Here is a 12,833-nt window from a genome sequence, read left to right on the forward strand (position 1 = left end):
TTAAATTTGTATTGTGTTGCCCAGTGACGTCTGTATAATTTATGTTATTTTAGCGGATATTTGCATAATTAAAAATTTGGCTGAAATTGTTCTTCTTATTTTTTTTTATGAAATTTATCTTTGTTTGCGATGTTTCGATTTTTTTGCTTGCTTAAAGTTAATTTTTCTCGTTTTGTGGCGAGTTTTGTGAATTTTGCGAGCAAAACAAAAACCGAAAGTTGTCTGGCCAACGGCAGTGTCTCAAGTGAAGCATTTGTTTATATTTGGATATAGGTTTTAAATAAGGGGTTGTTTTGTTTAAATAGTTATTTTAAACTGAATTGTCAAATATATAAATTTTATTATTATAATTTAATAATTTTTTGAATGACAATGCAAGGGATCAAAATGACGACTCTGAAATGCTAACTGTTTTTAAGCCTTAGCTGAATTTCGTGATATTCCTCTTCGTGTTTAAATGTGACAACGAGTACCGTTATTCGCTTTCTGTAGCTATTCCATTGACCATATTAAGAATAAACACAGTCAACAATGTTTTCTTGGAAAACTAGATAATATAGTGCTCTATGGTGTTATTTGATCTTGATTTCTTATTCCGAGCCGTAAAAATATAAGAATTCTACCGGATTAAAGACATGGAGTAAGCGGTTCTTTTGTATTTGGAGAACGAGTATTGAAAAATGTGTGTAAGATTAGGTTAGATTAACAGAAAGATATCTGCGCATACAAGGGATCTCACTTTTACAGTTGTGATACCTTGCAGATACCTTGTGAAACCAAAAACACTCCTACTGGATCCAAAAGGCTTTAAAGATTCAACAAAGCGCTTGTAATCTTTCATATAATTCTTAAATTAACTACTGTTCAGCCATTTCGCTAGATATGTAAACTCGCTGGCGATGGCTGGACATAAGAGGAAGAAGATCCTAGATGATACCACTTCGCCTTCCTCCATACTTATACTTAAGCAATTTAGTCTCACCGGATGTGTACCTTTCTGGACAGTATCTAGTAAGCCTACCTATTATTGCGACGAGAATCTTGCTGGGATAAATAAGTTCAAAGGATACTTAAAAAGAAAATTATATTAAAGTAATATAAATAAGATCCATCAACATGCCTCAAATAAGCTGAGTATAGAAAACTGTAATTGTTTTTTGAGAACTTTTTAGCGCCTAGGAATAGTTTGTGTTTTAGAATATTTTTCTATAGTTTCCAGGACTTTAGTACATTAAACATTTAAGAATTAGAAAATATATTGAATTTTAGTACATAGTTTGTAGAAGACTCCAAAAATTATTTTCAATCAAAGTATAATATGCTACCTAGTAAATATAGTGAACATTTTGAAAGAATTGTCAAAATTTCTCAAAACTTAACTCAGCAATTATTCAATGGCATATCTAGTTTTCACGTCACCTCACTAACTATGTGAAAAATTAGGTCGTTTTGTAAGTTAAATTCCCTCTATGTCGCGTTTTCTTCAACAGCCATTTAAGCAATTATGTCGTTCACACTTAATACAAATATACATTCATACAAATAGACTAATTCATCAAAACGTGAGCATCTCCAACGAAATCCATTATAAATTGCCGTCAGTTTAATGTCGGCGGCTATTCGCTGAGGCCAAATATGCCATTGACACGTTCCCAAACAGCTAAAAGTTGCATGGAATATGCTGCAAAGCAAAGGCAGTATGTATATATGTATGTATATATTTATTTGTTAAGCTCGGCTTGAACTTGCAAGCGTTGTAATTACTTTGACACCTTCACTACAAATACCATACACCCTTGGCGATGGCAGAGCATTGTTTAAAATTTGTTTTGACTAATTACCATTACGAACATTACATACACAAACACAAAGATATGATATATGATTTCTTTGAAGATCTTCGTAACAGAATTACTTCAATTGTCTTCTTAGTGATCTAAGTCATACTCTCAAGACTGATTTGCGGAGGAAAGCAATGACACTGAAGCGGAAACGGTTAAATTCCCCCATATACGAGTATTTTAGTTTCAAAGGGTTTTCATACTACTACAACTTGAAGAGGTCCCTTAAAATTTAATTTTTTTATTAGAATTGTACCTAGTATACAATGATTAAATACTAATCTCAATTCACAGAATTACTCCAATTGTCTTCTTAGTGATCTAAGTCATACTCTCAAGACTGATTTGCGGAGGAAAGCAATGACACTGAAGCGGAAACGGTTAAATTCCCCCATATACGAGTATTTTAGTTACAAAGGGTTTTCATACTACTACAACTTGAAGAGGTCCCTTAAAATTTAATTTTTTTATTAGAATTGTACCTAGTATACAATGATTAAATACTAATCTCAATTCAATTATAATAACTTAAAACTAATAATTAAAAGGTAAATGTTAGAGAAATTCATTTGCTGCTGAAGGCCTCTTACGTTTCAGTCTCATTTCGTGAGTCTTTGCAAGTTTGGTTATTTCGTTTACCAAGATCACGGTGAAGGTCAGCAGATCTAACATACCAAGGAGCATTAACTATACTTCTTAGTACCTTATTTTGGAAGCGCTGAATGCAGGCAATACAGTTTTGACTTGAGCAATCCCCTAGTTGAGCTCCATAGGCCCAAATTGGCTTTAGTACTTGATTATATATAAACAGCTTGTTTGCGATTGAATGCGTGGATCTCCTACAGACCAGATGGTAAAACTTTTTAAATCGCACCTTTTTTTCTTGACATGCTCTTTCCAGCGAAGCTTAGCATCTAAGGTTATTCCTAGGTACTTATATTATAAATGGGATGGTATGATGGTTTTTTTAAAGTAAAGTCTACGTGCATAGATTTGGAATCGTTTAATTTAATGCGCCACTTGGAAGCCCATTTAGTAATTGCATTGACTGCTGTTTGCAATCGAAGGGTAGATATTGAGATTGACTCTCTTCTCACATAACTTGAGTCAGTGGGAATATCACTTGTAAAAAGCAAGTAAAGCACTGGTCCCAACACGCTTCCCCGGAGAACACCCGCTCCTATCGGTTGCAAGTTTCTCGTATGCATCCTCTTGTTTTATGGGAAAGTATCTATCTTTTAGGTAGGAAGCAATTATTTCGCAATATTGTTTGGGTACTTGCATTTCAGTTTCAGCAGTAGACTCGAATGCCAAACTCTATCAAAAGCCTGAGACACGTCTAAGAAAGCCGCAGAGCAAACGCTTTTTTTATCCATAGCATTTTCAACGAAATTAACGATCCGGTGTACCTGGTGAATTGTTGAATGATGATCACGAAAGCCGAATTGATGTACTGGTATAAGGTGCATTCGATCTATTATTGATTTGAGCCTCTTTATGAGAACATTCTCGAAGACTTTCGAAAGAGCTGGCAGCAGCGATATTGGCCTGTAAGATGTGACATCATGTAGTGGTTTACCCGGCTTAGGTATCATAATAACTTCAGATACTTTCCAAAGCGATGGAATGGTATAATGCGCTGTTTACAATTTTTTTTATACAATTCTTTGGTAGATTGCGTAATATCTCTCCGGTTATTGAATCAAAGGCTTTTTTTAGCCTTGCGTTCCTGATAAGACTTTTAATTTCTTTACAAGTAACTGGAGAAATGCCGACGAGTGGATCCAACCAACTATTTTCACAGTTTAGCTCATGTCCATCGTTAGGTGTAAATGTGTTTCTCAAATGATTTGCATATACTGCAACTTTTTGTGCATTCGTTTTGGCCCATTCAGTTTCGTTTAATTTTGTTGGTGCGACATGTTTTATTTGTTTATTAATATTCCTTGCTGCTTTCCAGAGCGACTAATCGGTAGTTTTATCAACAGTGAGTTTGGACAAATACGTTTTGAAGGAATAGTTTTTAAACTGTCTAATTTTTGTTCTTAGCTCCGCTGTACATCTATTAAGCTCTGTTTTGAGAGCAGCCGACCTAGTTTGCTGCCATCTTCGTCGAAGTTTACGTTTTTTATGGATACCATCTCAGATGCATTTTGGGAATTTATTTCCACTTAGATTCACGCGAATATTCGGTTGAAAAAGTTAATATGTATATGCGATTTGATTCGAATGATACGATTATCAGTGCCACGAAGGTCTATTTTGCAAACTTAAAAGACTCAAAAAAGTTGGATCAGCACTAGGTACTAGATTTTGCCAAGGTCCTAAAGACTATAAAAAATGTATAAACAAGTTGTATCTTATCCTAAATTTAATATTATCTATTTCCTTTCTCCTTTTTGAAAAACATGTTCGGCCTTTTACTTGATACCCGTATTATTAAAAAATTCTTTTAAAATTTATTGCAAATTTATTAAAAATTTAAGCAACATTGATGTCTTTGAAGTTCTCTTCTTCTTCTTAACTGGCGTAGAAACCGCTTACGCGGTTATAGCCGAGTCCACAACAGTGCGCCACGCATCTCTCCTTTTGGCGGTTTGGCGCCAATTGGTAATACCAAGTGAAGACAGGTCCTTCTCCACCTGGTCCTTCCACCGGAGTGGAGGTCTCCCTCTTCCTCGGCTTCCACCAGCGGGTACTGCATCGAAAACTTTCAGAGCTGGGGCACTTTCATCCATTCGAACAACATGACCCAGCCAGCGTAGCCGCTGTCTTTTTATTCGCTGGACTATGTCTATGTCGTCGAACAACACATACAGCTCATCATTCCATCTTCTGCGGTATTCGCCGTTGCTAATGTTTAAGGGACCGTAAATCTTCCGCAAAACCTTTCTCTCGAAAACTCCTAGTGCCGTCTCATCGGATGTTGACACCGTCCACGCTTCTGCACCATAAAGTAGGACGGGAATGATGAGGGACTTGTAGAGTTTAGTTTTTGTTCGTCGAGAGAGGACTTTACTTTTCAATTGCCTACTTAGTCCATAGTAGCACCTGTTGGCAAGAGTGATTCTGCGTTGGATTTCAAGGCTGACATTATTATCGGTGTTAATGTTGGTTCCTAGGTATACGAAATTATCTACAACTTCAAAGTTATGACTGTCAACAGTGACGTGGGAGCCAAGACGCGAATGCGCTGACTGTTTGTTTGATGACATGAGATATTTCGTCTTGTCCTCGTTCACCACCAGACCCATTCGCTTCGCTTCCTTATCCAGGCGGGAAAAAGCAGAACTAACGGCGCGGGTGTTGTTTCCGATGATATCAATATCATCGGCGTACGCCAGGAGCTGTACACTCTTGTAGAAGATTGTACCTTCTCTATTTAGCTCTGCAGCTCTTATAATTTTCTCCAGCATCAAGTTAAAGAAGTCGCACGATAGCGAGTCACCTTGTCTGAAACCTCGTTTGGTATCGAACGGCTCGGAGAGGTCCTTCCCGATCCTGACGGAGCTTTTGGTGTTGCTCAACGTCAACTTACACAGCCGTATTAGTTTTGAAGTTCCACTTCATAAATTATTCGGTTTGATGGTTGCAACTTTTATATGTTTTTAGTCATACCCCTTAAAAATATATATACATATGTACAAAATACAAGTTACAATCTGTGTTATTGAACACTAAAATGTACTTCCATATGTATTATAAAGTATGTACATCTGTATGTGGGTCAAGTTCTATCCTTTTTCGGGAGCTCTAAACTTGTTTCTTGGTGTAAATTATATTTTTATAAACGTTTAACTTACAAAAAGAACTAAAATTGCGGAGATACTTAAAAAAGCAGCACGATAAATCTTTTTACAAATAAATATATTTAAAAAAATCCTGTTTTATTTATAAATATATGTACATGCATAGAAGACTTGAACCATTGGAGTCTGTCAATAAGAAGAATCTTTTTATTATACCATAATATTTATTTATCGATATTTTATCGAGCATTAATTTATTTAATTTGAAATTATACTTAATTTTCATATTGTAGTATACAGTATACTTTTGTATGAAAATTATTAATTAATTTTACAAAATATCGATATTTCTTTGATCTATTCAGGTTTCGGCGCCGTTCGCAGCAACTTGGACTGACGTATGAAACGACTTGGCGCATTCTACGTAGAGATCTTAAATTGAAAACGTACAAAATACAGCTTGTGCAAGAACTGGAGACACTCAACCTTCCCAAGCGAAGGTCTCATAACTAACTCACTCTATGGGATCTTTAAAAGTCCTAAGAATATCCGACAACATTTTGGTGTGTTTTGTGATAACCGATTATTTGATGGCCGAAAATTGAAGCTCAATCAATGGATTTATTTAGAAAAATTTCACGTTTTGGGCCGGTCGGTTGACCACCAAGAGCGTGTGATATCACACCGTTAGACTTTTTCTCGCTTCGATTCAGGACTTGGAGCATAACATCATGCCTGTCATTCGCCAATTACCAGTTGAAATGCTCGAAAGAGTCATCCAAAATTGGACCCACGTAACCGCGGCTAACATATCAAAGACGCAATCTTTAAAAAATAAATACTAAAGAATGTTCTTTCGAATGATAATAAACATTCCCAATTAAATTTGAATTTTCTCTGTTTTTTTTAAGTAAGGAACCTCGAAATGGATATTATATTTGTTATTTTCAATCAAGTTTAACAATCCGCCTTCATATTCAAGCTTTATTATTACTTGCTCTAAGGAATATTTTGACAATACTTTAGGTTCCTAATGATGTTAAAAGATGATAATATTTGTTTTAAAAACGATATATACATACACATATATATCGATAAATTTTTTAAATTTCGAAGACTTTTGAACCTGCTTTGGAATAGCTACTTTTCGTTTTGTTCTGAGAAATTTGGTCTAAAATAGAATGTAATATTTCGAACTATTTTTTATTTTTATTTTTCGTAAAAAACAAAATTAAGTTTTTGTAAGTCGATTCCTTTGTTTTACCTATTGTTGTGGTTCGTACTACTACTACTTTAGGTTCTCTCGCTTGAACAGTTGAAACATTGGTTTTCTGTATCATATCAAAGGCTCCTAAATACGATTCAAAATACACTTTGGTATCGATGACATAAAAATATGTAAGCAGAACTCCTTAGCTGATCAAGAAGCTGCCAACTTTTGTGAACTATAAGACTTATTCCAATTATGCTTCTAGTTCCTAACTTCTAAAATCAAAAGTTGCTTATTTATAAATAATATACTCACATTTGCAAAAACTATGAAAAGGAAGTATGAGTCAAAAAACGATTTAAACTTGAACTTGAAATGCTTACGACTTGTGAAATGCCAAATGAAATAATAATATCAAAACAAACACAAATGTCAAATATTTATTAAGACATGTTGTATATAGCGAAGGAATAGTAATAATAAACAATGAAAAGATTTGGCATGCTGCCAAAGTGTCTGAACAATTGAAATGGATTATAAGTGATGGTAATTACCAGTTGACAGCTTTAATATTATAATAGTTACAGTTATATGATGTTTTACGTGGTCGGTATCTGATCGATTGGCGGTGTCAGTTGATTATTTGTACGTTAATAGGTGTGACAACCTCGCATTATTGGCGATAAAAATGTCCAATGCCCAATTGGAAATGGTAAACACTATTACACTATACTAATGGTAAACACTATTACACTATACTACAAATTTGATCCGGAAGATTAAGTTATTAATAACAAACCTCTATTCTACGATTGTCGAAGTTAGCCGCCACAATCGAAATATTCGCCTTCGAAGTTCGAAAAAAGACGTTTTTAAAAAAGTATTATTAATTTTAGGATATATGTAGTTACTAAAAAATTCGAAATGTGTACATATTCATACATTTTCTTAATTCAGCGGTGTATACATTTCTACGATCAAGCTTATACGACATATGTTATAAAGGGCCCAGTATTTTACGATATATACTTTTTTCGACTTTGTTTATCTTAAATTGACTTTAGAATTAAATATATTCAATATCAGATTCGTCCTAAAAAGTTGATCAAAATAGTGTAGCTTTCCACAATAAGTGAATTACCGCAAAATACGACTGGATCAGGCTCTAAAAATAATGACAAAAGCGCTGAATTGATTGAGAGTAATGATGGGGGATGGGGTCATATGTAGAAGTTCACGCAAGTGAGGAAAGTTTCTGATTGCCATTCACTTGGGAGTGGCCAGGAACGATTCTTTTGCATATGACTCAAGCAGCTCACGACTTCCGGTTTTAGACCAAGTATCCCCTGGGTAGCTAACAGACATCCGTTTGGAGGCGAGCTAAAGTGAGAAGGCGAAGCCCGCTTGTGCGGTTGTGCGTAGGGCTTGGGACCCACCACATAAAAAAATCTCCCCAATGAAAACAAACACCGAGCCTCGGATGAGAAACCCCCCTTTTGATGACGACCCCTGCAAACGTACTAAGGATCATGATTTGAGGGCATGCACCTGGAATGTCCGGACTCTTAATTGGGAAGGTGCCTCTGCCCAGCTGGTTGATGTCCTCATACAACTAAAGGCTGACATCACCGCCGTCCAAGAAGTGCGATGGACGGGACAAGGACGGAAGAAGGTGGGTCCTTGTGACATCTACTACAGCGGCCATATAAAGGAGCGCAAATTTGGTGTTGGATTTGTGGTGGGAGAGAGACTCCGTCGCCGAGTCCTGGCATTCACCCCGGTGGATGAACGTCTAGCCACAATCCGCATAAAAGCGAGGTTCTTCAACATATCGCTGATTTGCGCCCACGCCCCAACGGAAGAGAAGGACGATGTGACCAAAGACGCTTTCTATGAGCGCCTAGAACGCACCTATGAGCGCTGCCCCCGCCACGATGTCAAAATCGTGCTTGGCGATTTTAACGCCAGGGTGGGTAAAGAAGGTGTCTTTGGCACAACAGTCGGAAAATTCAGCCTCCATGACGAAACATCGCCAAACGGCCTGAGGCTGATCGACTTCGCTGGGGCCCGAAATATGGTTGTCTGTAGTACCAGATTCCAGCATAAAAAAATTCATCAAGCAACGTGGCTGTCCCCTGATCGAAACACGCGCAACCAAATCGATCACGTTGTGATAGACGGAAGACATGTCTCCAGTGTTTTAGACGTGCGTACGCTCCGAGGACCAAACATTGACTCGGACCATTATCTAGTAGCAGCAAAGATACGCACTCGCCTCTGTGCAGCAAAGAACGCCCGTCAACAAACACAAGGAAGGTTCGCCGTCGAAAAGCTGCAATCACAACCGACAGCCGAACGATTTTCTACTCGACTTGCACTCCTGCTCTCTGAGAGCACTCATCAGCATCTCGATATAAGGGAGCTGTGGAACGGCATCTCAAACTCATTGCATACCGCTGCAGCCGAAACAATTGGTCTACGGCAACGCCAAAAAACCAGTTGGTACGATGAGAATTGTCGTTCCGCAGTGGAGAGAAAACAGACTGCCTACCTCGCAACGTTGCGATCGACCACAACACGTTCGGGGTGGGATAGATATCGAGAACTGAAGAGGGAAGCGAGACGCATTTGCAGACGTAAAAAGAAAGAGGCCGAAATGCGTGAGTATGAAAAGCTTGAAAAGCTGGCCGACATGGGTAATGCTCGAAAATTTTATGAAAAGATGAGGCGATTAACAGAAGGTTTCAAGACCGGAGCATTATCATGTAGGGACCGAGAAGGTAATCTGGTAACGGATGTCCAGAGCACACTGGGATTATGGAGGGAACACTTCTCCGACCTGCTCAATGGCAGTGAAAGTACAACACCAGGAGATGGCGAACCCGATTCCCCAATCGATGACGATGGAATAGATGTTCCATTACCCGACCATGAAGAAATTCGAATAGCAATTACCCGCTTGAAGAACAACAAAGCGGCGGGGGCCGATGGATTACCGGCCGAGCTATTCAAATACGGCGGCGAAGAACTGATAAGGTGCATGCATCAGCTTCTTTGTAGAATATGGTCGGAAGAAAGCATGCCTGACGATTGGAATCTTAGTGTGCTCTGCCCAATCCATAAGAAGGGAGACCCCACAATCTGCGCCAACTACCGTGGTATAAGTCTCCTCAATATCGCATATAAGGTTTTGTCGAGCGTATTGTGTGAAAGACTAAAGCCCACCGTCAACGAACTGATTGGACCTTATCAGTGTGGCTTTAGACCTGGAAAATCCACAATGGACCAGATATTCACCATGCGCCAAATCTTGGAAAAGACCCGAGAGAGAAGAATCGATACTCACCATCTTTTTATCGATTTTAAAGCTGCCTTCGATAGCACGAAAAGGAGCTGCCTTTATGCCGCGATGTCTGAATTTGGTATCCCTGCAAAACTAATACGGCTATGTAAGCTGACGTTGAGCAACACCAAAAGCTCCGTCAGGATCGGGAAGGACCTCTCCGAGCCGTTCGATACCAAACGAGGCTTCAGACAGGGTGACTCACTATCGTGCGACTTCTTCAATCTATTGCTGGAAAAAATAATACGAGCTGCAGAACTAAATAGAGAGGGTACAATCTTCTACAAGAGTGTACAGCTCCTGGCGTATGCCGATGATATTGATATCATCGGAAGCAACAACCGCGCCGTTTGTTCTGCGTTTTCCAGACTAGATAAAGAAGCGAAGCGTATGGGTCTGGTGGTGAATGAGGACAAGACGAAATATCTCCTGTCATCAAACAAACAGTCGGCGCACTCGCGTCTTGGCTCCCACGTCACTGTTGACAGTCATAACTTTGAAGTTGTAGATAATTTCGTTTATCTGGGAACCAGCATTAACAACACCAACAATGTCAGCCTTGAAATCCAACGCAGAATCACTCTTGCCAACAGGTGCTACTTTGGACTGAGTAGGCAATTGAAAAGTAAAGTCCTCTCTCGACGAACCAAAATCAAACTCTATAAGTCGCTCATTATTCCCGTCCTGATGTATGGCGCTGAAGCGTGGACGATGACAACATCCGATGAGACGACTCTTGGGGTTTTCGAGAGAAAGGTTTTGCGCAAGATTTTTGGTCCTCTAAACATTGGCAACGGCGAATACCGCAGGCGATGGAACGATGAGCTGTACGATTTATACGACGACATTGACATAGTTCAGCGAATAAAAAGACAGCGGCTACGCTGGCTAGGTCATGTTGTACGGATGGAAGAAAACACTCCAGCTCTGAAAGTATTCGATGCAGTACCCGCTGGAGGAAGCCGCGGAAGAGGACGACCTCCACTCCGGTGGAAAGACCAAGTGCAAAGTGACCTGGCTTCACTTGGTGTTTCCAATTGGCGCCAAAAAGCAAAAAGGAGGAATGAGTGGCGCGCTCTGGTGGATTCGGCTATAATCGCTTAAAGCGGTTCCTACGCCAAATATATATATATATATAATGATGTAAAGGGCTTTCATGTTAATCAATGCAAAAAAATAGACGTGACGCCATTAGTTGGAATATATGTATGCGTCATAGCCTGCTCGTTAAAAATGGATGATTTTGATTTTGTCCCTTCCCTAACCACGGATGACCAATATGGTTATTATGTTATATTATTTATAGCGAACATATCGGTTAGTGAATAGGATATACATACATATGTTAAAAAACAGTTTGTGATATTGGTCCAAAAGTTGACCCTGCATGAATATGATCAAATTGGTGAAAACGTCTGGAACTAGTTAATTTTTGCACTCACTCACTCTTGTTTATGTGCTACATACAAACATATACATATATATTTGTATACGCAGAAATGTTTTTTTAACAAGAAGCTGACCTTCATTTTTCCCTCGAAAATATGTGTATCAGAAAGCCAACTGCTATCTGCTGCACGCTGCTGGTGTATTGGCTTTCTGGCTTTTGTGGCAGCCGGCGGTGGTGTTCGGTGTTTATGTATACATATTTTTATATGTATATGAAATTCATGTACATACGTACGCATTTGTAAGTAGTTAAACGTATTGACAAGGACACTTACCTGCTGACGCGCTTGTGATGACGCCGTTTGATAATTTTACTGCTGTTCAAGTGACTTTATAGCTCTATATATCGCATGCGATATTTTAAAGCATTAAAGCGAGGATATGTAACATTTATTTCCTTTTCCTTTTTTTACAATGCTACAATTGCCTTATATATGCGTTTGTTAAATGTGCCGTTATTAGCTAACTATTTTATTAGCACCGCATTAAAATATTTGTTGTTTTCACTTTGAAGCTGAAAACTAAAATTATTATTGTAATATAGAGCTTTTCTTTAAATTTTCTACTCGAAAAAAATTTACGCACGCACACATACACAATTTCGAGCGCACTGTGCTGAAGAACACGTACTTTGCGGCATTTAAACGGCAAAGCTGGAATTCTTGTCCATATCCGTGGTGCGTCCACGCGCAACTGAACCACGACGCGCTGTCGGAGCCGAGCTGCAGCAATCAGCAGGCAGTCAACGTGTAGATACCACAGTTTGCGTTTGCAGATAGCTGCCGCTGATAACACAGACACATCTATACATATTAATAAATATAATATATAACATGGATACTGAGTTTCACAGGCGCACTCAATACACAAACAAAAAGCAGCTGTTACTAGTGATTATCACACCTTCTGAAGCCGCTTAACACGACGCAAGGGCTATAAAATGCTTCTGGCAGCCACATTTTGCCAAGTTCATGAGTTATATGAATACATACATGAGCACATTGAGCTACATACAGCTGCCTATTTAAGCTACACGATAAATACATATGTATATTCATATCTTAAAGCTTAACTATTTGGGCCCTTTTTGCTTCACTTTCGATTATTGTGTTTTGTTTTGCTCCCGTTATTCATATGACGGAAGCTTTCGCATTTTCACGGCCAAAAGACAACCTGTGTAGACGCGCGCATTGTGAGCTTTTGTTTTGTTGAAGTCATGTGTCTGTCCACAGTATATGTAT

The 12,833-nt window shown here is 38.5% G+C and overlaps 1 protein-coding gene across 4 annotated transcripts in view; it reads right to left on the reverse strand.

Annotated features, from left to right (window-relative positions):
• Window positions 1–12,345, reverse strand: part of LOC105218086 (acidic phospholipase A2 PA4) — a 34,212-nt gene extending 21,867 nt beyond the window's left edge. Inside the window, exons 1-2 of one of the 4 annotated variants that reach the window (XM_054231393.1) lie at window positions 12,188–12,345; window positions 11,868–12,113 (exon numbers count right to left, since the gene is read on the reverse strand). The gene's annotated coding sequence lies outside the window, so the exon portion shown is untranslated. Of the gene's footprint in view, window positions 1–11,867 lie in introns of all 4 variants that reach the window. The other 3 variants (XM_054231395.1, XM_054231394.1, XM_054231396.1) reach the window with 3 other exon arrangements.
• Window positions 12,346–12,833: the final 488 nt, after the last annotated feature.

The sequence above is a fragment of the Zeugodacus cucurbitae genome, chromosome 5 (assembly GCF_028554725.1).
Source record: "Zeugodacus cucurbitae isolate PBARC_wt_2022May chromosome 5, idZeuCucr1.2, whole genome shotgun sequence".
NCBI lineage: Eukaryota > Metazoa > Arthropoda > Insecta > Diptera > Tephritidae > Zeugodacus > Zeugodacus cucurbitae.